Below are 27,680 nucleotides of genomic sequence, written 5' to 3' on the forward strand. Positions count from 1 at the left end.
AATTTTAACTCAAAAAATATTGTTATAATTTTATATTTTTCCCTTTTTGTTACAAACTACTCGAATATATCTTTTAGATCAGCTCTGTCTTAAAATATAAGACGTTTTGTAGGCTAAAAGCCTAAAACTATAGCCTAAAAAATGTTCTATATTTTGAGATGGAGGTAGTATATTTTATAAAATCTACAAATCGTCGTATTTTCGTAATACAGCAAGGGTATATTTACGAAAACACTAACGCCCCGTTAGACAACTCACCCACACGCCTGCATCATCGTCCAGCACCCTTTGCACGAATCTCGGCATGAAAAGGCTGATTTTGTGTGCCATGTAGGACAATCATGTGTGTGGGTGTGAGGGAGTTCGCCCGCATGCCGGTTTCTCTCCGCGGTCAACGCGATGAAACTGCTGTCGCGCCCGCACGCCGCGCACCATCTCCTATGACTGCCCATTCTCCCACTCTCCCACACCCAAGCTGTTATTTGCCAGGTTTTGGAATGGTACATGGCAACTGCCCCTATTTGTGAGCATGAGCAGATGGCAACTCTCTTTTATCCCGAACATGTTATTATTGCCACGTATGTTTTGTAGCGCTACATGGCAACTGTCTAGTGTTAGTAGGTGGCAACTCCTAAAGATACCACCATCGCCCACATGCCCGTCTCCTCTCCCACACACCAAAAGCTATCAGTTGCCATGTGTTTTGCAGGGTACATGGCAACTGCCCTATTTGTGAGCATGAGCAGATGGCAACTCTCTTTTTACCCCGAACATGTTATTGTTGCCACGTTTGTTTTGCAGCGCTACATGGCAACTGTCTAGTGTTAGTAGGTGGCAACTCCTAAAGATACCACCATCGCCCACATGCCCGTCTCCTCTCCCACACACCAAAAGCTATCAGTTGCCATGTGTTTTGCAGGGTACATGGCAACTGCCCTATTTTGTGAGCATGAGCAGATGGAAACTCTCTTTTTTACCCCGAACATGTTATTGTTGCCACGTATGTTTTGTAGCGCTACATGGCAACTGTCTACTGTTAGTAGGTGGCAACTCCCAATGATACCATCATCGCCCACATGCCTGTCTCCTCTCCCACACACCAAAAGCTATCAGTTGCCATGTGTTTTGCAGGGTACATGGCAACTGCCCTAGCGCGCTTGTAAGCAGATGGCAACTCTCTTTTTACCGAAACATGTTTTTTGCCATGTTTTTTAGTGCTACATGGCAACTGTCCAGTGTTAGTAGGTGGCAACTCCTAAAGTTTTTCAAATCATGGTATCTGTAGTAGACCAGACCATACATGGCAACAGCTGCAGTTGCCCAAAAAGGTATCCGACACTTTGACCTAAGATGGCAACTGCAGTTGAGCAACCATGGCAACTGTAGTTCAGCAACATGGCAACTGCAGTTCAGCAACATGGCAACATGGCAACCGAAGAGGTCCGGACCATGGCAATCGCGCCAGGACGCGTGGTTACTGACACGCGGGCGTGTGGCTCGCAGGCGGGGAGGGGCGACGACCGAGACGGGTCGTGCGGGCCGCACGCTCGCTCGCCCGGACGTGCTCGTGCAGGGGCGATCGCGCTGCACCGGACGTGCGGGCTGTGGCTGCGCGCGCCCGTACGCGATCGTGCGGGCGGGGTCGTCTCCGTGCCACACAGGGCGTGCGACACAACCACCCGATACACCACACGTGTGGCAATTATCGGCATCCGAAAACACTAACACCCACACGTGTGGGCGTTAGACAACTCACCCACACGCCTCCATCGTCGTACAGCGCCCTTTGCACGAATCTCGGCATGAAAAGGCTGATTTTGTGTGCCACGTAGGACAACTCATGTGTGTGGGTGTGAGGGAGTTCGCCCGCACGCCGGTTTCTCTCCGCAGTCAACGTTTCGCCAGTCGGGGCGTGGGATGAAACTGCTGTCACGCCCGCACGCCGTGCATCACTTCTGTTCCCCATCTCCTACGACTGCTCATTCTACCACTCTCCCACACCCAAGCTGTCATTTGCCATGTTTTGGAATGGTACATGGCAACTGCCCTATTTGTGAGCATGAGCAGATGGCAACTCTCTTTTTACCCCGAACATGTTATTGTTGCCACGTTTGTTTTGCAGCGCTACATGGCAACTGTCTAGTGTTAGTAGGTGGCAACTCCTAAAGATACCACCATCGCCCACATGCCCGTCTCCTCTCCCACACACCAAAAGCTATCAGTTGCCATGTGTTTTGCAGGGTACATGGAAACTGCCCTATTTGTGAGCATGAGCAGATGGCAACTCTCTTTTTACCCCGAACATGTTATTGTTGCCACGTCTGTTTTTGTAGCGCTACATGGCAACTGTCTAGTGTTAGTAGGTGGCAACTCCTAAAGATACCACCATCGCCCACATGCCCGTCTCCTCTCCCACACACCAAAAGCTATCAGTTGCCATGTGTTTTGCAGGGTACATGGCAACCGCCCTAGCGCGCTTGTAAGCAGATGGCAACTCTCTTTTTACCGAAACATGTTTTTTGCCATGTTTTTTAGTGCTACATGGCAACTGTCCAGTGTTAGTAGGTGGCAACTCCTAAAGTTTTCAAATCATGATATCTGTAGTAGACCAGACCATACATGGCAACAGCTGCAGTTGCCCAAAAATGGCATCCGACACTTTGACCTAAGATGGCAACTGCAGTTGAGCAACCATGGCAATTGTAGTTCAGCAACATGGCAACTGCAGTTCAGCAACATGGCAACATGGCAACCGAAGAGGTCCGGACCATGGCAATCGCGCCAGGACGCGTGGTTACTGACACGCGGGCGTGTGGCTCGCAGGCGGGGAGGGGCGACGGCCGAGACGGGTCGTGCGGCCCGCACGCTCGCTCGCCCGGACATGCTCGTGCAGGGGCGATCGCGCTGCACCGGACGTGCGGGCTGTGGCTGCGCGCGCCCGTACGCGATCGTGCGGGCGGGGTCGTCTCCGTGCCACACAGGGCGTGCGACACAACCACCCGATACACCACACGTGTGGCAATTATCGGCGTCCTATATTTAACCTGTCACGGATTTAGAAAATCATGTGGCTGACATGCGATTAGTCTCCTGCACACCTGATCCATGAAACAGAGATGAAATTACTCATTAATTAGCAAGCGTGAATGAGCGCATGTGCACGTGCGTGCGCTACTGTTGAGATGCACTTACACTGGATTTGTTGCAATAGAGGATGGCGTCATGGACGTCCGTGTCAGCACTGCCGTGGTACCCGACGCTCGACGTGGCCCCGCGCGCCGGGCTCGCCGCCAACGTGAACCTGCTGTGCCTCCGCGCGATCGCCCTGACCTTACAGCGGCATCACGAACCGCAGCACCTTCCAGGGCGACGACGACGCCACGCGGCGCCTCCTGGTCCTGGCACACAACGTCGACCGCGACATGGCGTGCTTGCTCGTCGGGCTGGAGCACGCACTCAGCGAGACTAGCGTGCTCCGCGCCGAGCGGGAGACCGGCGACGAGAAGGCTGACAACCACGGCGCGCTCGGGGCGTCCGCAGAGCGATGCCGACTGGTGATCACCGAGTCGTCGCCGTCTTCTTGATCTTGCGCGCCGGAGCCGCCTCCGGGCTCGCAGGGGAGGAGGCGGCTCGCGCTGATCTGCAGCATCGGGGACGGCGCGGCGTCTACTACCGGCAGGTCGGAGTCCAAGTCACTCGCCGCCGTGGCTAAGTCGATGGAGAAGAGATCGTCGTGGGGGTACAAGTCGATGAAGGAGGACGACCACGTTGAGATTCGGAAGGAATGACCGACGCTGTGGACGAGGCGGTCCAAGGACGGCGGCGAGTGCCGTGCGCTGTCGTCGAGCCACCCGAAGAAGAAGCTCTCGTACTCGACGAGGTGCCGCAACGACGTGCTGCCCTCCATGTGCTCACGCTCAGCGTTGGAGCTTGACGAGTGTGGTGGTGCATGATGCATCGGGCTGAGCACGGGCATGACACGCATATATGGGCAGGTGAGTCGTGTCGTCTGGTGCAAATCCGCTTTTTTGTTTTTGGAATCTACTACAGCGCGACGCCATGATCATGCATGCTCGTGGCCGCTAGCCAAATCGAGCGGTATGCACACCACGTCGCGCCAGAAGCATACATGGGAACGTTCAGTCAATAGAGGTGTTCGTACATGAACACGTTACCGTGTACCTCCAACACCGAGGGTGATGCATCACAGCTCACGTCGAAGGAGACTCGTCCGGAAGCGCGATACGCAAGCAATTCGGCGGGTGCTTTTCAGGACCTGAAACCCCACATGTCCGGGAGGGACCCATGAGGGCGCGTGGCGGCTATGGGCTGCCCTAGCTCGACCTGATCGCTCCTAGGGCCTCGAGGTTCGCCACCCTGCTTCACGAAGAACGAACGAAGAACGCGGAAGAAGAAGAACAAGGGAGAAGATAAAGGTAAAAAGTGACATATTGATAGATCGATTGTGTGTTGTTAAATCGGCCGTAGCCCCTTACATATATATGAGGCGGCTGGACTTTCCGTACAAGAAAATGACTCGAATCATGTCCAAATCATCAAAAGTTACCCTAACTCGCACTACGAGGGCCGGAGCTTCCGGTCTGGCCCGGAACTTCCGGGTTCAAATTATATCAAGTAGCCCTCTTGCATTGAATCTGCAGGTCGCATACGACTTCAGATCATAATGGTCCCAAAAGTAAAGTTGTAGATATTGCAATGGAGAAAAACTCTTTAATTGATCACTTTTTCATCAGAGGTCATATTGAGGCCCGCAAATCTGCAAATAATGTTCAAACTCCAATTTTCGGGCACACCGCGTGCAAACTTTCTGATTAGCCCGGAACCTCTCCGGAAGTTGCCCGGAACTTCCGGGGCAGACTTCTGCATCGCACTGTTTTGCCTCTAACTTTTAAATATGAACTTCGATTGGGTCAATTTTTATATCTAAATCGATCGTTTCGACGAGACGAAGACAATCCGCGTTGAAACTTTTCTCATATGAGGCCGTCTTGGAGGTTTAATTGGCCAAACAATACTCTGAATACAAAATCTTAGTACTTTGAGCATAGTTTCGGCCCTCGAGATGAGATCGGATGGCGATGGCCGAAACTTCAAAGATGCTCATGTCGACAATACGGAACTTTTTCATGTAGACCACTTCTCTATTTGAGGCCATCTTAATTAAGTTCTTGACCAAGCCAAAATTGGGTGTCAACACATGCCCCTCTATTTTTCGGCAAAACTTGTTGGGAAACGTAGCATGCAATTTCAAAAAAAATCCTATGCTCACGCAAGATCTATCTAGGAGATGCATAGCAACGAGAGGGGAAGAGTGTGTCTACGTACCCTCGTAGACCGAAAACGGAAGCGTCTGACAACGCGGTTGATGTAGTCGAACTTCTTCTAGCTCCGACGGATCAAGTACCGAACATACGACACCTTCGAGTTCTGCACACGTTCAGCTCAATGACGTCCCTCGTCCTCTTGATCCAGCAAGATGTCGAGAAAGTAGGCGAGTTCCGTCAGCACAACGGCGTGCTGACGGTGATGGTGAAGTGATCCGCGCAGGGCTTCGTCTAAGCACTACGAAGATATGACCGGAGGCGTAAACTGTGGAGGGGGGCGCCGCACACGGCTAACAATTGAGGTTGTATGTTCTAGGCGCCCCCATCCTCATATATATAGGTGGGAGGGAGAGGGGAGAGGCCAAGGGGCGCCCCAAGTGGGACCGAATCCCACTTGGGCTTCTGCCCTGGTTCGCCCCCCCCCCCTTCCTTGTATAGGCGACAGGGGAAGGAAGGGGGGGTGGCGCCCCCTTTTCCTTTCTCCCTTGTGGAGGGGAAGGAAGGAGGGACTTGCCCTCCCCCCTTTCCTTTCCCTAGGGCTGGCCGGCCTGGTGGAGGGGCGCACCAGCCCCTTGTGGGCTTGTCTGTCCCTCCCTTTGGCCCATTAAACCCATATCTTTGCCGGGGGGTGCCCGGAACCCCTTCCGGTGACCCTACATGTACCCGATACCCTCCGGAACACTTCCGGTGTCTGAATACTATCGTCCTATATATCAATGTTTACCTCTCGACCAATTCGAGACTCCTCATCATGTCCGTGATCTCATCCGGGACTCCGAACAACATTCGTTCACCAAATCACATAACTCATATAATACTAAATCGTCATCAAACGTTAAGCGTGCAGACCCTGCGGGTTCGAGAACTATGTAGACATGACCGAGACACCTCTCCGGTCAATAACCAATAGCGGAACCTGGATGCTCATCTTGGCTCCTACATATTCTACGAAGATCTTTATCGGTCGAACCGTTATGACAACATACGTTATTCCCTTTGTCATCGGTATGTTGCTTGCCCGAGATTCGATCGACGGTATCTTCATACCTAGTTCAATCTCGTTACCGGAAAGTCTCTTTACTCGTTCTGTAATATATCATCCTGCATACTCATTAGTCACTTTGCTTGCAAGGCTTCTTATGATGTGTATTACCGAGAGGGCGCAGAGATACCTCTCCGATACTCGGAGTGACAAATCCTAATCTCGATCTATGCCAACCCAACAAACACCTTCGGAGATACCTGTAGAGCATATTTATAATCACCCAGTTACGTTGTGATGTTTGATGGCACACATCAAAGGAATATGTATTTGACATGAAGAAAGCAATAGCAATAGAACTGAATGATCAATATGCTATGCTAACGGATGGGTCTTGTCCATCACATCATTCTCCTAATGATGTGATCCCGTTCATCAAATGACAACACATGTCTATGGTTATGAAACTTAACCATCTTTGATTAACGAGCTAGTCTAGTAGAGGCTTACTAGGGACATAGTGTTTTGTCTATGTATCCACACATGTATCAAGTTTCGGGTTAATACAATTCTAGCATGAATAATAAACATTTATCATGATATAAGAAAAATATAAAATAACAACTTTATTATTGCCTCTAGGACATATTTCCTTCAATCTCCCACTTGCACTAGAGTCAATAATCTAGTTCACATCGCCATGTGATTTAACACCAATAGTTCACATCTTTATGTGATTAACACCCATAGTTCACATCGCCATGTGACCAACACCCAAAGGGTTTACTAGTCAATAATGTAGTTCACATCGCTATGTGATTCACACCCAAAGAGTACTAAGGTGTGATCATGTTTTGCTTGTGGGAGAAGTTTAGTCAACGGGTCTGCCACATTCAGCTCCGTGTGTATTTTGCAAATTTCTGTGTCTACAATGCTCTACATGGAGCTACTCTAGCTAATTGCTCCCATGTTCAATACGTATCTAGGTTGAGACTTAGAGTCATCCAGATCAGTGTCAAAGCTTGCATCGACGTAACTCTTTACGACGAACTCTTTATCACCTCCATAACTGAGAAACATTTCCTTAGTCCTCTTTAAGGTAACTAAGGATAATTTTGACTGTTGTCAAGTGATCTATTCCTGGATCACTATTGTACCCCCTTGCCAAACTCATGGCAAGGTACACAACAGGTTTGGTACACAACATGGCATACTTTATAGAACCTATGGCTGAGTCATAGGGAATGACTTTCATTCTCTCTTTATCTTCTTTCGTGGTCGGGTTTTGAGTCTTTACTCAACTTCACACCTTACAAATACAGGTAAGAACTCCTTTGTCTGATCCATTTTGGACTCCTTTAAAATCTTGTCAAGGTATGTGCTCATTGAAAGTCTTATCAAGCGTCTTGATCTATCTCTATAGATCTTGATGCCCAATATGTAAGCAGCTTCACCGAGGTCTTTCATTGAAAAATTCTTATTCAAATATCCTTTTATGCTATCCAGAAATTCTACATCATTTCCAATCAACAATATGTTATCCACATATAATATCAGAAATGCTACAGAGCTCCCACTCACTTTCTTGTAAACACAGGCTTCACCATAAGTCTGTATAAAACCATATGCTTTGATCACCTTATCAAAGCGTATATTCCAACTCTGAGATGCTTGCACCAGTCCATAGATGGATCGCTGGAGTTTGCAAACTTTCTTAGCACCTTTAGGATCGAAAAAACCTTTTGGTTGCATCATATACAACTCTTCTTTAAGAAATCCATTAAGGAATGCAGTTTAGACATCCATTTGCCAGATTTCATAAAATACGGCAATTGCTAACATGATTCGAACAGACTTAAGCATCGCTAGGAGTGAGAAAATCTCATCGTAGTCAACACCTTGAACTTCTCAAAAACCTTTTTGCGACAAGTCGAGCTTTGTAGATAGTAACACTACCATCAGCGTCCGTCTTCCTCTTGAAGATCCATTTATTCTCAATGGCTTGCCGATCATCGGGCAAGTCCACCAAAGTCCACACTTTATTCTCATACATGGATCCTATCTCAGATTTCATGGCCTCAAGCCATCTGGCGGAATCTGGGCTCATCATAGCTTCTTCATAGTTCATAGGTTCGCCATGGTCTAATAACATGACTTCCAGGACAGGATTGCCGTACCACTCTGGTGCGGAACATGATATCTTCGACCTACGAGGTCCAGTAGTATCTTGATCTGAAGTTTCATGATCATTGTCATTAGCTTCCTCTATAGTTTGTGTAGGCATCATGGGAAAGGATTTCTATGATGTGCTCCTTTCCAAATTGAGAGAAGGTACAATTACCTCATCAAGTTCTACATTCCTCCCACTCACTTCTTTCGAGAGAAACTCCTTCTCTAGAAAGGTTCCATTCTTGGCAACAAAAATCTTGCCTTCGGATCTGTGGTAGAAGGTGTACCCAATTGTTTCCTTAGGGTATCCTATGAAGATGCAATTTTCCGATTTGGGTTCAAACTTATCAGGCTGAAGCCTTTTGACATAAGTGTCTCGACCCCAAACTTTAAGAAACGACAGCTTAGGTTTCTTGCCAAACCACAGTTCATACGATGTCGTCTCAACGGATTTAGACGGTGCCCTATTTAATGTGAATGCAGTCGTCTATAATGCATAACCCCAAAACGATAGTGGTAAATCGGTAAGAGACATCATAGATCGCACCATATCAAATAAAGTGCGGTTACGATGTTCGAACACACCACGCTGTGGTGTTCTAGGTGGCGTGAGTTGTGAAACTATTCCGCATTGTTTTAAATGAAGGCCAAACTCGTAACTCAAATATTCGCCTCCGCGATCAGATCGTAGAAACTTTATTTTCTTGTTACGACGATTCTCCACTTCACTCTGAAATTCTTTGAACTTTTCAAATGTTTCTGACTTGTGTTTCATTAAGTAGATATACCCATATCTGCTCAAATCATCTATGAAGGTCAGAAAACCCGCCGTGAGCCTCAATACTCATCGGTATGTATTATTCCCAATAAGTCACTAGCTCGCTCCATTGTTCTGGAGAACGGAGTTTTAGTCATCTTGCCCATGAGGCATGGTTCGCAAGTATCAAATGCTTCATAATCAAGTGATTCCAAAAGTCCATCTGCATGGAGTTTCTTCATGCGCTTTACATCAATATGACCTAAACGGCAGTGCCACAAATATGTTGCACTATCATTATCAACTTTGCATCTTTTGGCATCACTATTATGAATATGTATATCACTATGATCGAGATTCAATAAACCATTCACTTTATGTGTATGACCATAGAAGGTTTTATTCATGTAAACAGAACAACAATTATTCTCTGACTTAAATGAATAACCGTATTGCAATAAACATGATCCAATCATATTCAGGCTCAACGCAAACACCAAATAACATTTATTTAGGTTCAACACTAATCCCGAAGGTAGAGGGAGTATGCGATGGTGATCTTATCAACCTTAGAATCACTTCCAACACACATCGTCACCTCGCCCTTAACTAGTCTCTGTTCATTTTGCAACTCCTGTTTCGAGTTACTAATCTTAGCAACTGAACCGGTATCAAATACCCAGGGGCTACTACGAACACTAGTAAGGTACACATCAATAACATGCATATCAAATATACCATTGTTTACTTTGCTATCCTTCTTATCCGCTAAGTATTTGGGGTAGTTCCGCTTCCAAAGACCATTTTCCTTTATAGTAGAGGCACTCAGTTTCAGGCTTGGGTCCAGCTTTGGGCTTCTTCATAGGAGCGGCAACTTGCTTGCCATTCTTCTTGAAGTTCCCTTTCTTTCCCTTGCCCTTTTCTTGCGACTAGTGGTCTTGTTAACCATCAACACTTGATGCTCTTTCTTGATTTCTACCTTCGTTGATTTCAGCATCGCGAAGAGCTCAGGAATCATTTTCGTTATCCCTTGCACATTATAGTTCATCACGAAGTTCTAGTAGCTTGGTGATAGTGACTAGAGAACTTTGTTTAATCACTATCTTATCTGGAAGATTAACTCCCACTTGATTCAAGCGATTGTAGTAGCCACACATTCTGAGCTTATGCTCACTAGTTGGGCTATTCTCCTCCATCTTGTAGGAAAAGTACTTGTCAGAGGTCTCATACCTCTCGACACGGGCATGAGTATGAAATAAAAATTTCATCTCTTGGAACATCTCATATGCTCCGTAGCATTCAAAACGTTTTTGAAGTCCCGGTTCTAAGTCGTAAAGCATGGCGCACTAAACTATCAAGTAGTCATCATACCGAGCTTTGTCAAACGTTCATAACGTCTGCATCGGCTCCTGCAATAGGACTGTCACCTAGCGGTGCATCAAGGACATAATTCTTCTGAGCAGCAATGAGGATAATCCTATGATCACGGACCCAGTCTGCATCATTGCTACTATCATCTTTCAATTTATTTTTCTCTAGGAACATATCAAAAATAAACGGGGAGCTACATCGTGAGCTATTGATCTACAACATAATTTGCAAATACTATCAGGACTAAGTTCATGATAAATTAAGTTCAATTAATCAAATTACTAATGAACTCCCACTTAAATAGACATCCCTCAAGTCATCTAAGTGATACGTGATCCAAATCAACTAAACCATGTCCGATCATCACGTGAGATGGAGTAGTCACCAATGGTGAACATCTCTATGTTGATCATATCTACTATATGATTCACGTTCGACCTTTCGGTCTCCAGTGTTCCGAGGCCATGTTTGTACATGCTAGGCTCGTCAAGTTTAACCCGAGTATTCCGCATGTGCAAAACTGTCTTACACCCGTTGTATCCGAACATAGAGTCTATCACACCCGATCATCACGTGGTTTCTCAACACGATGAACTGTCGCAACGGTGCATACTCAAGGAGAACACATATACCTTGAAATTTAGTTAAGGGATCATCTTCTAATGCTACCGTCGTACTAAGCAAAATAAGATGCATAAAAGATAAACATCACATGCAATCAAAATATGTGACATGATATGGCCATCATCATCTTGTGCTTTTGATCTCCATCTCCAAAGCATCGTCATGATCTTCATCGTCACCGGCTCGACACCTTGATCTCCATCGTTGCGTCGTGGTCGTCTTGCCAACTATTGCTTCTACAACTATCTCAAACGCATAGTGACAAAGTAAAGCAATTACATGGCGTTTGCATTTCATACAATAAAGAGACAACCATAAGGCTCCTGCCGGTTGCCGATAACTTTTACAAAACATGATCATCTCATACAATAACATATATCACATCATTTCTTGACCATATCACATCACAACATGCCCTGCAAAAACAAGTTAGACGTCCTCTACTTTGTTGTTGCAAGTTTTACGTGGCTGCTACGGGCTTCTAGCAAGAACCGTTCTTACCTACGCATCAAAACCACAACGGTGATTTATCAATTTTGTTGTTTTAACCTTCAACAAGGACCGGCTGCAGTCAAATTTGATTCAACTAAAGTAGGAGAAATAGACACCTGCCAGCCACCTTTATGCAAAACTAGTTGCATGTCTGCCGGTGGAACTGGTCTCATGAACGTGGTCATGTAAGGTTGGTCCGGGCCGCTTCATACAACAATACCGCCGAATCAAAATAAGACAATGGTGGTAAGCAGTATGACGATCACCGCCCACAACTCTTTGTCTTCTACTCGTGCATATCATCTACGCATAGAACGGGCTCGGATGCCACTGTTGGGAAACGTAGCATGCAATTTCAAACAAAATTCCTATGATCACGCAAGATCTATCTAGGAGATGCATAGCAACGAGAGGGGAACAGTGTGTCTATGTACCCTCGTAGACCGAAAGCGGAAGTGTTGGACAGCGCGGTTGATGTAGTCGAACTTCTTCTAGCTCCGACCGATCAAGTACCAAACGTACGGCACCTCCGAGTTCTGCACACGTTCAACTCAATGACGTCCCTCGTCCTCTCGATCCAGCAAGATGTTGAGGAAGTAGATGAGTTCCGTCAGCACAACAGCGTGGTGACGGTGATGGTGAAGTGATCCGCGCAGGGCTTCGCCTAAGCACTATGAAGATATGATCGGAGGCGTAAACTGTGGAGGGGGGCGCTGCACACGGCTAACAATTGATGTTGTATGTTCTCGACGCCCCCCTCCTCATATATATAGGTGGGAGGGAGAGGGGAGAGGCCAAGGGGCGCCCCAAGTGAGGCCGAATCCCACTTGGGCTCCTGCCTCGGTTCGCCCCCCCCCCCTTCCATGTATAGGCGCCAGGGGAAGGAAGGGGGAGGTGGCGCCCCCCTTTTCCTTTCTCCCTTGTGGAGCGGAAGGAAGGAGGGACTTGCCCTCCCCCTTTTCCTTTCCCTAGGGCTGGCCGGCCTGGTGGAGGGGCGCACCAGCCCCTTGTGAGCTGCTCTGTCCCTCCCTTTGGCCCATTAAGCCCGTATCTCTGCCGGGGGGGTGCCCGCAACCCCTTCCGGTCACCCTACATGTACCCGGCACCCTCCGAAACACTTTCGGTGTCCGAATACTATCGTCCTATATATCAATCTTTACCTCTCGGTCATTTTGAGACTCCTCGTCATGTCTGTGATATCATCCGGGACTCTGAACAACATTCGGTCGCCAAATCACATAACTAATATAATACTAAATCGTCATCGAACGTTAAGCGTGCAGACCCTACGGGTTTGAGAACTATGTAGACATGACCGAGACACCTCTCCGGTCAATAACCAATAGCAGAACCTGGATGCTCATATTGGCTCCTACATTTCTACGAAGCTCTTTATCGGTCAAACCGTTATGACAACATACGTTATTTCCTTTGTCATCGGTATGTTACTTGCCCGAGATTCGATTGTCGGTATCTTCATATACCTAGTTCAATCTCGTTACCGGCAATTCTCTTTACTCGTTCCATAATACATCATCCTGCAACTAACTCATTAGTCACTTTGCTTGCAAGGCTTCTTATGATGTGTATTACCGAGAGGGCCCAGAGATACCTCTTCGATACTCGGAGTGACAAATCCTAATCTCGATTTATGCCAACCCAACAAACACCTTCGGAGATACCTGTAGAGCATCTTTATAATCACCCAGTTACGTGACGTTTGATACCACACAAGGTATTCCCCCGGTATCCCGGAGTTGCACAATCTCATAGTCGAAGGAAATATGTATTTGACATGAAGAAAGCAATAGCAATAAAATTGGACGATCAATATGCTATGCTAATGGATGGGTCTTATCCATCGCATCATTCTCCTAATATTGTGATCCCGTTCATCAAATGACAACACATGTCTATGGTTAGGAAACTTAACCATCTTTGTTTAACGAGCTAGTCTAGTAGAGGCTTACTAGGGACACAGTGTTTTGTCTATGTATCCACACATGTATCAAGTTTCCTGTTAATATAATTCTAGCATGAATAATAAACATTTATCATGATATAAGGAAATATAAAATAACAACTTTATTATTGCCTCTAGGGCATATTTCCTTCAAAACTTGTGTGCCAAATAATCTTTGGGTAACGTAGCATGCAATTTCAAAAAAAATCCTACGCTCACGCAAGATCTATCTAGGAGATGCATAGCAACGAGAGGGGGAGAGTGTGTCGACGTACCCTCGTAGACCGAAAGCGGAATCGTTTGACAACGCGGTTGATGTAGTCGAACTTCTTCTCGTTCCGATTGATCAAGTACCGAACGTATGGCACCTCCGAGTTCTGAACTCTTGATCCAGCAAAGTGTCGAGGGAGAGTTCCGTCAGCATGACGGCGTGGTGATGGTGATGGTGAAATTATCCGCGCAGGGCTTCGCCTAAGCACTACGTGAATATGACCGGAGGCATAAACTGTGGAGAGGGGCGCCGCACACTGCTAACAATGGCTGGTGTGTATTCTAGGCACCTCCCCCCTTCATATATATAGGTGGGAGGGAGAGGGAGCAGCCCTAGGGGTGCCCCAAGTAGGAGGGATCCTATTTGGGCTCCTGCCCTAGGCCGGCGCCCCCCTTTCCATCTTTTGGCGATGAGGGGAGGGAAGGAGGAGGTGCCCCCCCCCTTTCCTTTCTCCCACCAAGGGGGAAAGGCAGGAGGAGGTGGCGCCCCTTCCTTTCCTTCCTCTAGGGCCTGCGGCCAGGGAAAGGGGCGCACCAGCCCCTTGTGGGCTGGTCTATCCCTCCCTCGGCCCAATTAAGCCCATATCTTTGTCGGGGTTGCCCGAAACTCCTTTCCGGTGACCCGATATGTACCGGTACCCTCCGGAACACTTCCGGTGTCCGAATACTATTGTCCTATATATCAATCTTTACCTCTCGACCGTTTCGAGACTCCTCATCATGTCTGTGATCTTATCCGGGACTCCGGACAACATTCGGTCACCAAATCACATAACTCATATAATACAAAATCGGCATCGAACGTTAAGCGTGCGGACCCTACGGGTTCGAGAACTATGTAGACATGATCAAGACACCTCTCCGGTCAATAACCAATAGCGGAACCTGGATGCTCATATTGGCTCCCACATATTCTACGAATATCTATATCGGTCGAACCGTTATGACAACATACGTTATTCCCTTTGTCATCGGTATGTTACTTGCCCGAGACTCGATTGTCGGTATCTTCCTACCTAGTTCAATCTCGTTACCGGCATGTCTCTTTACTCGTTCTGTAATGCATCATCCTGCAACTAACTCATTAGTCACATTGCTTGCAAGGCTTCTTATGATGTGCATTACCGAGAGGGCCCAGAGATACCTCTCCGATACTCGGAGTGACAAATCCTAATCTTGATCTATGCCAACCCAACAAACACCTTTGGAGATACCTGTAGAGCATCTTTATAATCACCCAGTTACGCTGTGGTGTTTGATAGCACACAAAGCATTCCTCTGGTATCCAGGAGTTGCATAATCTCATAGTCGAAGGAATATGTATTTGACATGAAGAAAGCAATAGCAATAAAACTGAACGATCAATATGCTATGCTAACAGATGGGTCTTGTCCATCACATCATTCTCCTAATGATGTGATCCCGTTCATCAAATGACAACACATGTCTATGGTTAGGAAACTTAACCATCTTTGATTAACGAGCTAGTCTAGTAGAGGCTTACTAGGGACACGGTGTTTTGTCTATGTGTCCACTGTTGAATATATGGTTTTGTGCATGTATATTGTATAGCCTGGCCCACCTCCTAGTCATTGTATAGTTGAGGTTGTGGCCCACCTTGTACTATATATATACGTGCGCTTTGCACCGATCAATATATCGTGAAGAATTGCCAAACTCTCGTTTCCAACATGATATCATACCTAAGATCCTAATCCTAACCCTAACCCTGTCCCGCCGCCGCGATCCCATCGCCGCCGCCGCCCACCACCGCCGCCGCCGCCACCCCCTGCCGTCGTCGCTGCCGCGTACCCCATGCCGCCACGACCGCCGCCCCGTGTGCGCCGCCACCCCGCTTCCGCCCCCCTCCCAACCCGCCGCGCCGCCCTTCGGTCGCGCCGCCTCCCATCCGCAGCGCCGCTTCTCGCGTGATGCCGCCGCCCTCGTCTCCCCATGGCCTCCCATGCCTCCTCCGGCACCACCCGCAGCCGCCGCACCAATCCATTCGAAGGCCCCGATCCCGTCGTCATCCGCGACCTCAACATCCTCGCTCGGGTTCCCGTCGTCCTCGACCACCTCACCTCCACCTACTATGCATGGAAGACGTACTTCTCCCTTGTGTTCCGGGAGTACCACATCCGGGATCACATCGATGGCTCCGTGGATTCCCGCTTCATGGAGGACGATGAGGAGTGGATGTCCATCGACGCCACCCTCATTCGTTGGTTCTACACCACCATCTCGAAGGACCTCTTCCACATGGTGGTCTTCGCCGACGATGATGCTCACGCCGTTTGGACCAAGCTCAACGGCCTCTTCACTGACAACGCGCTCCAACGCAAGGTTTTCTTGCACGGCGAGTTTTTTGGGTGCCAGCGGCTTGACTCGTCTATCGACGATTACTGCATGCGCCTCAAGAAGCTTGTTGACGAGCTCCGTGACCTTGGTGAGAAGGTCTCCGACGAGCTCCTCCTCAGCACCCTCATCGCCGGCCTGAGCGACGAATTCGGGAACGCCGCCTCCAACATCCCCCTCATCACCAACCCGACGTTCCCCAAGATCGTCGCCTACCTGAAGTTGGAGGAGAGGCGGATGTGGATGTCACGCACCCGGGCCACCCACACCGCCCTCACCGCCGGTACTCGCGGCGGTGCACCGCCCACCGCCCCGCCGAGGCTCGCCCCGGGCCCCTTCCAGGCGCCGCCGCCGCCCAGGTTCCCCTGCCCGCAGCCGCAGCCGGCTCCTCCGCCGCCTCCTGCCGAGCAGCAGCAGCAGCGCCGCGGGGGCCGCGGCGGCCGCAAACAGCAGCAGTAGCAGCCGGCTGCGCCCGGCGGGGCACCGCGCCAGCAGCATCCGTAGCTCCCCCCGGCGCCCTGGCAGGCCGTCCAGAACCCCTGGACCGGGGTTCTGCACGCGTATTCCATGCCTATACCGCATGCCCCCGCTCCGGGCCTCTTCGGCGCCCGCCCGGCTGCTCATCTAGCGCTTCACGCGGGCCCTCAGGCGTACCATCCCGTGCCGCTCTACGGCCCCTCTGTGATCTATGGGCTGCCTCCGGCCGGTGGGTTTGTGGCGCCCCTGCCTCAGCCGGCGCCGTCCGCCCCGGCTCTCCCACCGGCGCCTTGGGACCCCGCGCTCCTAGCGGCCCTCCACACCGCCCCCACGCTGCAGCAGTACACTGGCGGTGGCGACTGGTATATGGACACCGGAGCCACGGCTCACATGGCCGCCAACCCCGGTAACCTTCTTGCCGCTCACCCCGTTCACACCGCTGCTCGCATTACCGTGGGTGACGGTTCTTCCATGCCTATTACTCATGTCGGCCATGCTGCTTTCCTTCTAACTCCATGCCATTATATCTTTCTAATGTGCTTGTCTCTCCTGACATCATTAAAAATCTTGTTTCCGTTCGTTCTCTTACACGTGAAAATCCTGTTACCGTTGAATTTGACATGTTTGGCTTTTCTGTTAAGGATGCCCGTACCCGGATGGTGCTCCACCGATGTGACAGCCCCGACGAGCTCTACCCGGTCCACTCATCTACCTCCTCCGTCGCTGCTCCCATGGCGCTTTCCGCCGGAGTGGACCTTTGGCACGCTCGTCTCGGTCATCCCAACATCGCCACCCTTCGTCATATTCTTAGGAGTTTTTCATTCAGGTGTAATAAGATCGACGATCACACTTGTCATGCTTGTCGTCTCGGCAAACATGTTCGTCTTCCTTTTAGCGCTTCCTCGCATGTCGCATCATACCCGTTTGAGTTAATTCATAGTGATGTTTGGACCTCTCCTGTTGCAAGTAACACGGGCTATCTTTATTACCTTGTCATACTTGATGATTTTTCGCACTATGTGTGGACCTTCCCGTTGCGGCGAAAGTCGGATTCTGTTGCCACTCTCACCGCTTTTTACTCCTATGTCTTCACGCAGTTTGGACGTCCCATTCATGCGTTGCAAATACACAACGGGAAGGAGTTTGATAACCTCGCGATCCGCAACCTTCTCGCCACACACGGCATGATCTTTCGTCTCACTTTCCCGTACACTTCGCAACAAAACGGCCGCGTTGAGCGTGTGCTTCGCACTCTTAATGATTGTGTTCGCTCCCTCCTCTTTCATGCCAACGTGCCACCACGTTTTTGGCCCGACGCGCTCGCCACCGCATCACTACTCATTAACATCCGTCCTTGTCGCACTCGCAGGAATTTTGCACCTCATCACCTCTTGTTTGGCACGCCACCTTCCTATGCTGAGCTCCGTATTTTCGGTTGCCTGTGCTACCCCAACATCGCTTCCACTGCTCCTCATAAGCTCGCACCTCGGTCTGTGGCCTGCATCTTTCTCGGCTATCCCCCCAACACCAAAGGCTACCGCTGCTATGATCCTATCTCACATCGGGTGATCACTTCACGACACGTTTACTTTGATGAGATGGTTTTTCCGTTTCAGCAGGTACCTTCGGATGTTGCGGCTTTGCCCGCTCCCGGTGACAGCCGCTCCCGTGCCTCTCTTGGGCCGCCTCCCGGCTTTGAGGGTGCCCCCCGCGTCACGGGTCGAGTTTCTCCCCGGTTGGCTGCCCTAGGGGCCGCACCTTCCTCGGCGCCCGCGACGCCCCTGGCGTCCCCGGCATCGACCACACCGGCGGCCTCACCCGCCGCCTCGCCCGCGGCGGCCTCGCCCGTGGCCGCTTCGCTCGCGGCAGTCTCGCCCGCCGCCGCGCCGGCGATCTCGCCTGCGGCCTCGCCCGCGGCGGTCTCGGAGGAGGCGGGCTCCTCTTCGTCGTCGCCCGTCTCCACTCCAGACCCGCTGCCCTGCCCGATGACTCGCTCTCGGGCTGGCACCCTCCGACCGAGCACACGGTACCCCAGCGATGAGTACCTTCTCGCTGCTTCCGTCTCTGAGCAGCCTCCTCTCCCATCGTCAGCTCGAGCCGCCCTTCGGGATCCTCATTGGCTCGCTGCGATGCAGGAAGAGTTCGACGCGCTCCAGCGGAACCGTACCTGGCAGCTCGTCCCTCGGCCGCCCCGTGCCAACATCATCATGGGCAAGTGGGTCTTTCGGCACAAGACTCGTCCGGATGGCACTCTCGAGTGCTATAAAGCTCGCTGGGTGGTTCGGTGTTTTCGGCAACGCGCAGGCGTGGACTTCACCAACACATTTGCCCCGGTTGTTAAACCGGGCATGATCCGTGCCGTGCTCCAGCTAGCCGTGTCCCGAGCTTGGCCTATGCATCAGTTGGACGTGTCCAACGCCTTCTTGCACGGCCACCTGGCTGAGCAGGTGTTCTGTGAGCAGCCCACCGGCTTCGTCGACGCCACGCATCCAGATCATGTGTGCTTGATCTCCCGTTCTCTTTACGGGTTGAAGCAGGCACCTCGGGCCTGGTACCAGCGCATTGCCACCTTCCTGCAGACGCTCGGATTTACATCGACTCGCTCCGATGTGTCCCTCTTCGTGTATCATCACGCAGTTGACACGGCCTACTTGCTGCTGTACGTCGATGAGATCATTCTGACGGCATCCACTGTCGCGCTTCTTCAGCGGTGCTCGTCTTCGCGATGAGTTTGCCCTGAAGGACTTGGGTCCTCCACATTACTTCCTTGGCATTGAGGTGGTTCGGCAGCCAGATGGGTTCTTCCTGCATCAGCAGTGCTATGCCCATGAGCTTCTCGACCGAGCTGGCATGCTTAACTGCAAGCCCGCTCCCACGCCCGTCGACACCAAGGCCAAGGTTTCCGCTTTGGAGGGTTCGACTGCATCTGATGCAGCATTCTACCGCTCCATTGTGGGCGCCTTGCAGTACCTGACCTTGACGCGCCTCGACTTGCAGTATGCTGTTCAGCAGGTCTGTCTTCACATGCATGCTCCGCGCGACTCTCACTGGACTCTGGTGAAGCGTATCCTCCGATACATACACGGCACCCAGTCCTTGGGACTTACGTTGACGGCCTCCGCCTCCACCGACCTCGTCGCCTACTCTGATGCGGACTGGTCCGGCTGCCCGGACACACGGCGCTCCACCTCGGGGTACTGTGTCTACCTTGGGCCATCCCTGATCTCTTGGTCCTCCAAGCGACAGCCCACCGTCTCCCGCTCGAGTGTCGAGGCTGAGTATCGAGCAGTGGCTAACACCGTTGCTGAATGCTCTTGGCTCCGTCAGCTGCTCCAGGAGTTGCTTTGTGAAGTTCACAAGGCCACGCTCGTCTACTGCGACAACGTCTCTGCCGTCTACCTCTCCGCCAACCCGGTCCACCATCGTCGAACGAAGCATATTGAGCTCGATATCCACTTCGTTCGTGAGCAGGTGGCTCTTGGGCGCATCCGGGTCCTCCACGTCCCGACGGCGCAGCAGTTCGCCGACGTCATGACAAAAGGACTGCCTACTTCTGTCTTCGAGGAGTTTAGGTCCAGTCTTTGCGTCTCCGGCGACGCTTCGACTGCGGGGGGGGGGGTGTTGAATATATGGTTTTGTGCATGTATATTGTATAGCCTGGCCCACCTCCTAGTCATTGTATAGTTGAGGTTGTGGCCCACCTTGTACTCTATATATACGTGCGCTTTGCACCGATCAATATATCGTGAAGCATTGCCAAACTCTCGTTTCCAACATCCACAAATGTATCAAGTTTCCGGTTAATACAATTCTAGCATGAATAATAAACATTTATCATGATATAAGGAAATATAAGATAACTTTATTATTGTCTCTAGGGCATATTTCCTTCAAAAATAACTTGCACGGAGTTTGTTCTAAGCACGATGTCAACACTCCACCGGCCATTTGTATGTGGTTAGGACGATAGATATATATCGGCCATTTTATTTCCTAGGGTGATAATTGTGTATTGGCCATTTAACTTAGCAACAAAAGTGAAGCTAATCGAACGTATGATGATTTGGTAATACCCTTTTATGATGTAAGAAATTATATTGCATCCATGGATTAAAATAAGCCCATTGAGGGTAACCAATCATACCTGACGACAAATTCCAGGGCATAGGCATTAATGGCATAGTTGATGAATATGGATAATGTGTGGACCGAAGATGTTGAAACCTTCGGCTTGGTCCTTCATAATTTTCACTCTTTTCCTTCTTCACCTTTGCCGCACTTCTTGTAATGGAACCTTGCACATAATTACTATTTTGAGTACTTCCTTTGGGAACCCATGCCATGTTCCTTTCTTCAAGTTCTTGTGCACTAAGTTTTTGTAATTTCTTATTTTGCCAATATGATAAGCGGAGTGGGCACCCTGACTGCGATTTTGTTTGAAGCAATGGCAATTCTTGTTTTACCTTGTGCACTCTCAACTTTTTCTCTTTAGATTTGGCACTTGATTGACTTGTCTCGTTGCCTTTAGTAGCCAATGTCAATACTTTAATTGGCTCTTTATTATTTGATATCAAATCTGAAGTAGCACACTTATGACCATCTTTCTTGACCCGGGATTGACCACCTCTTTCTTGTTCTTTGAGCTCCGGACCGATTCCTTATGATTGAAACGGTCTTTGTCGTGTGATTGTTCATCAAATGTTGATCTTTTTGGAGATGCGTATTGTTGGTGAGATGGTCAAAAATAAGATGGATAATGTGCCCTTGTATCATACCTGTCCCATGATGGATATGGATTTACATGAGCATAGGGAGGTATCCATGACATTGGCATTGGCGGCCCAAAGTAAGGATATGAATATGCTCCATTGAGATTCTCACCTTGCCAATACCGATCCTTGGATTTGCGCCTAGGGGGTGATCTTGATGCTTTTGCATTAGCTGGCCAATAAGCTATCTAATAATTGTGCAAAAGTGACTTTGGATTTCTTGCACTTGTGCTTATTGCGGCATTTATCTCCTTTGTCTTGACTTGCATCGATCTTTGAATTTTCTTGTTGCCCCGCAGTCCTTGGCGTCTTCACTGTAGCTTCAATGGAATTCTTGCCCTCGAGATTATGTTCATTGTGCTCTTCAACAACTTGATTACCTGAAAGATCGATCCCATTACCTGTAGTTTTTACCTTCTCTTTAAATGGATCGGCTTGAAGCAGCTGATGCAAAAACCTTTTGCCGTTGGGACCAATTGAAATAGACTCGTCATCTCTTGGTGTCTCGACAAATTTCAATCGTCCTTTATCAATGGCCGGTTTAACTATTTGACGAAACATGTTGCAATCCTCAATACTATGCTTGAATGAATCATGCAACTTACAATACATTCGTCCTTGGATAGATGGCTTGACATAGTGATCAAGAATTCTAATGTAATTATTTTTCAACAACAAATAAAAGATTTGATCACACATGTTTGAATCGAAGGTATACCTTTTGTTTTCTAGCCAATCTTGGTGTGCGAACGACTTTGGAGGTAAGCAAATGAATGGTTCAGATTTAGAATCTCCCCATTCCACTACTAGGGAAAAGCTTATAGCCAGACGCTTACTAGTAGCGCGGGTTTATACCCCCCGCTACTGCTACTTACTAGTAGCGCGGGTTTTTACCCCTCGCTACTACTAAGTTGATAGTATTAGCGCGGGTTGTTACCCCTCGCTACTACTAAGTTGATAGTAGTAGCGCGGGTTTTTACCCCTCGCTACTACTAAGCGGTCTCTACCGTGCCCCCCGGGGACATGCCATAGTAGTAGCAAGGGGTATAAACCCGCGCTACTACTAAGTTGATAGTAGTAACTTAGTAGTAGCGCGATTTTATACCCGTCGCTACTACTAAGTACGAGGTAGGAGAAGTCCCCATATCCTTGGCCGAATCCCTCACTCTCCCCCTCTCTCCATAGGCTCTCCCATGGTGCTCCTGCCCAAGCACATCTCCTCCTCCATGGCGTCCAACGAGTCCGCCTCCTCGCGTCGCTGGTGTCCAGGAGCTCGCCTGTCTCCCCCCTCGCCTCCATGCCACCACGACGGAGCACCTCACCACCCGTGACCAGCCCCGATGCACCCCCATCTCCTTCCTTTCTCCCTTGTTTCTCTTTTTCCCTCTCCCTCTCCCTTCGTTTTACTCACCTCCCATGCCCATGCCTGCGCAGGTCGTCGACATGGCCAACCAGGAGCTCTTCGCCTTGGCCGCGAAGAGGATCCTCACACCGTCATCTTGCTCTACACTGGATCCGGTCCCTCTCCAACAGTCGTCTCCGGATCTGTTCTGCCGCTACCCGTCCACACCTCCGGCGACCCCTGTCGTCGCAGGATCAAACCATTGACACCATTGACAGCATGCACGTGGTCGAGATTTCTTTTTTGGTTTTTGAAATTAATAGTAGTAGCGCGGGTCATACACACGGGCTACAGATAGTTAGTAGTAGCGCGTGTGGAACCCGTGCTACTACTAACACATGTACTAGTAGCGCGGGAAGCACCGCGCTACAACTAACAGTTAACTGTAGCGCCGTAGTAGTAGCGCGGGCACCCGCACTACTACTAGCTGTTTAACCCGCGCTACTACTAGGCTTTTTCCTAGTAGTGTTCGGCTATGCATCGTGTTTTGAACTCTATCTCCGATGTCTTTGGATAAGATATAATAATAGCATCAGATTTCTCAAAAGAATTTAACCTTGGCTTTATATTTCTGAAATGAAAATAGCTAGAACACATATGTCTCAATTGAGACCAAGTGTAGGCCAAGTAAGAAACAAGAAAAGCTACCCACTTAGATATAAACTTCACATAAAACAATGGGAAAAGCTTTGGCTGCAATAATAAGTCATTATCGGTCTCTTCGAATGGTACAATGTGTTGACCGATATGCTTTGTAACAGTTTTATTGCTAACAAGTAAATTACCCTTCATCATTGGTCTTTCAAAATTACTTATAAGATTTTTCCTAATAGATGCATCAACAATAAAGTTGTGACCAAATCTGAAAATAGGTAAATCACTTGTAGACATACCTCTTCATACACGTTGGGAGAGCATGATGGTTGTATCACTCGAATAATACTATGTTGCACTTTTGAATGACTCTCCAATGCCTTGGCATCCTTTTTTCTTTAATAGATTTGGTACACATACTATTTGATTCGGCTTTTTCAATAACCAAATTTTCTTTGTTACCTGAATCAATACTTTTCTCTTTTTGAATTTGCAAGGCTTCTCTCTCTTGTCTTATTTTAGCCCACATCTCAGTTTGGCAAGCTCTAAACTTTTTCATCTCAATTTGCATCCACTCCTCATGAGATTGCCCCCCAATGCTTTGAGACTCTTTCGGCAATGAGGTGCCAAAACTTTGCAATTGTTTAGTGGGTACATTGGTTGCTATAGAACTAGGCAAATGCATCATTTGTACAACTCTTGCTTTTACAGCAGCAAAGTCATGAGGCTTGCCGCCTTCTATTAATTCTTGGCGAATAGAGTTGCACAAATCCCAAGAGAATATAAGCTTGTCCTCAATTACCCAATCTGGATACGGTTGCCCCCCGATGCCTCTAGACTCTTTCGACAATGAGATTTTGCCAAAATTCTGTAATTGTGTAGGGGGAATATGATATGCTACGGTAGTAGGTGAACACACATGAGATCCTATAGAATATTCACTTATTCGACTATCAGCGTGAAGGTGCAAAGCCGACTTATGAATACCTACAGTTGCATATGGTGCCAAAAAATTAGTAGCATGAGGTGTAGCATGTGATTGTTGAGGGCAATTGGCTGAATAACTAGTAGTAGCATGGCCAATTCCCCTATCCACCGGCATGTTCATATTAACATGTTGCAAATTAGTTGCCGATGAATAAAAAGGTGAAACACTTTGTTGCCTGCTATTGAAAGTTCCTACGTGAGGTGTTTCAACTTGATTGACCGAACTCATCATGTTGTTCATCGGCATATGGATTTGTTGGGTTGCCGATGCATGAGGGTTGGGATACATATGTGTCATGTTGCTAAAATTGTAACTAGAAGCATGGAGATTATTCTGAATCGGCTGTTGCACATAATTAGATGCATGATTGATAAAACCAGGGCTAGCCGATGCATTATGCTCATTAAACGATCTAGCAATAACATATGCATTATTTTCATCTACATAAGTTAATTGGGTATACATATTACCTTCGTAGATTGCAAACCCTAGATGACGATCTCTTCGTAGCAAGAACGGGCCAGAAACCGTACAAAGCTTCGTCCCCGGCGGAGTCGCCAGAAGAGTGTGTTCACACATGAACACGTCACCGTGTACCTCCAACGCTGAGGGTGATGCACCGCAGCTCACGTCGAAGGAGACCCGTCTGGAAGCGCGGTACGCAAGCAATCCGGGGGGTGTTTTTCGAGTAGGTCAACCTGATCGCCCCTAGGGCCTCGAGGTTCACCGCCCTGCTTCACGAAGAACGAATGAAGAACGAGGAAGAAGAAGAACAAGGGAGAAGATAAAGGTAAAGGTAAAAAGTGATATATTGATAGATCGATTGTGTGTTGTTCAATCGGCTGTCACCTCTTACATATATATGAGGCGGCTGAACTTCCCGTACAAGAAAAGGACTCAAATCACGTCCAAATCATCAAAATTTACCCTAACTCGGCTACGAGGGCCGGAGGTTCTGGTCTGGCCCGGACTTCCGGGCTTAAAATATATCAAGTAGCCCTTTTGCATTGAATCTGCAGGTCGCATACGACTTCGGATCATGATGGTCCCAAAAGCAAAGTTGTAGATCTTGCAATGGAGAAAAACTCTTTGGTTGATCGCTTTTTCATCCGAGGTCATCTTGAGGTTGAATTCGGGGCCGCAAATATGCAAATAATGTTAAAACTCCAGTTTTAGGGCACACCGCGTGCAAACTTTCTGATTAGCCCGGAACCTCCGGGGCAGACTTCTGCAGCACACTGTTTTGGCTCTAACTTTCACATATGGACTTCGATTGGGACGATTTTTATATCTAAATTGATTGTTTCGACGAGACGAAGACAATACATGCTGAAACTTTTCCCATATGAGGCTGTCTTGGAGGCTTTGGCCGAACAATACTCTGAATGCAAACTATTAGTACTCTGAGCATAGTTTCGGCCCTCGAGATGAGATCGCATGGCGATGGCCAAAACTTCAAAGATGTTGTCGGGGAACGCAGTAATTTCAAAAATATTCCTACGATCACGCAAGATCTATCTAGGAGATGCATAGCAATGAGAGGGGAGAGTGTGTCCATGTACCCTCGTAGACCGAAAGCGGAAGCGTTTAGTAACGCGGTTGATGTAGTGGAACGTCTTCACGGTCCAACCGATCCAAGTACCAAACGTATGGCACCTCCGCGATCTGCACACGTTCAGCTCGGTGACGTCCCTCGAACTCTTGATCCAGTTGAGGCCGGGGGAGAGTTTTGTCAGCATGACGACATGGTGACGGTGATGATGAAGTTACCGGCGCAGGGCTTCGCCTAAGCACTACGACGATATGACCGAGGTGTGTAACTGTGGAGGGGGGCACAACACATGGCTAAAAGATCAACTTGTGTCTTCTAGGGTGCCCCCCTCCACACGTATATAAAGGAGGGAGGAGGGGAGGGCCGGTCGGCCCCTAGGGCGCGCCCAAGAGGGGAGTCCTACTAGGACTCCTAGTCATAGTAGGATTCCACCAAAAGGGAGAGAGGGGGAAGGAAGGAGAGGGAGAGGGAGTAGGAAAGGGGGCGCCCCCGCCCCTTCCCTTGTCTAATTCGGACTGCAAGGGGGCGCGGCCTGCCCTGGCTGCCCTCCTCTCTCTCCAATAAGGGCCACGGTGGCCCATTAGTTCCCCCGAGGGGGTTCCGGTAACCCCTCTGGCACTCCGGTTTTACCCGAAACTATCCGGAACACTTTCGGTGTCCGAATAACATGGTCCAATATATCAATATTTATGTCTCGACCATTTCAAGACTCCTCGTCATGTCCATGATCTCATCCGGGACTCCGCACAAACTTCGGTCATCAAAACACATAACTCATAATACAAATCATCATCGAACGTTAAGCGTGCGGACCCTACGGGTTCGAGAACTATGTAGACATGACCGAGACACATCTCCGGTCAATAACCAATAGCGGAACCTTGATGCTCATATTGGCTCCTACATATTCTACGAAGATCTTTATCGGTCAAACCGCATAACAACATACGTTGTTCCCTTTGTCATCGGTATGTTACTTGCCCGAGATTCGATCGTCGGTATCATCATACCTAGTTCAATCTCGTTACCGGCAAGTCTCTTTACTCGTTCCATAATACTTCATCCCGCAACTAACTCTTTAGTCACATTGCTTGCAAGGCTTATAGTGATCAGCATTACCGAGAGGGCCCAGAGATACCTCTCCGAAACATGGAGTGACAAATCCTAAGGCTTACAGTGATGAGCATTATCTTCCAGCTGTAGAACTTATTGGAGACTTTGTATCTCTCAATTCGGGCATTTGCTTGAAATATTAACTTCAACTCCTGGAACATCTCATATGCTCCATGACGTTCAAAACGTTGTTGAAGTCCCGATTCTAAGCCGTAAAGCATAGCACGCTGAACTATCGAGTAGTCATCAGCTTTTCTCTGCCAGACATTCTTAACGTCATCAGTAGCGTCTGCAGCAGGCCTAGCACCTAGCGGTGCTTCCAGCACGTAATTCTTCTATGCTGCAATGAGGATAATCCTGAAGTTACGGACCTAGTCCGTGTAGTTTCTGACATCATCTTTCAACTTAGTTTTCTCTAGGAACGCATTAAAATTCAAAGGAACGGTAGCACGGGCCA

At 48.9% G+C, this 27,680-nt stretch overlaps 1 pseudogene; it reads right to left on the reverse strand.

Moving 5' to 3' along the window:
• Positions 1 to 2,638: 2,638 nt before the first annotated feature.
• The window catches only part of LOC109736176 (uncharacterized), a 46,177-nt pseudogene continuing 21,135 nt past the window's right edge, over positions 2,639 to 27,680 (reverse strand).

This window comes from Aegilops tauschii, chromosome 4 (assembly GCF_002575655.3).
Source record: "Aegilops tauschii subsp. strangulata cultivar AL8/78 chromosome 4, Aet v6.0, whole genome shotgun sequence".
Taxonomy (NCBI): Eukaryota; Viridiplantae; Streptophyta; class Magnoliopsida; order Poales; family Poaceae; genus Aegilops; species Aegilops tauschii.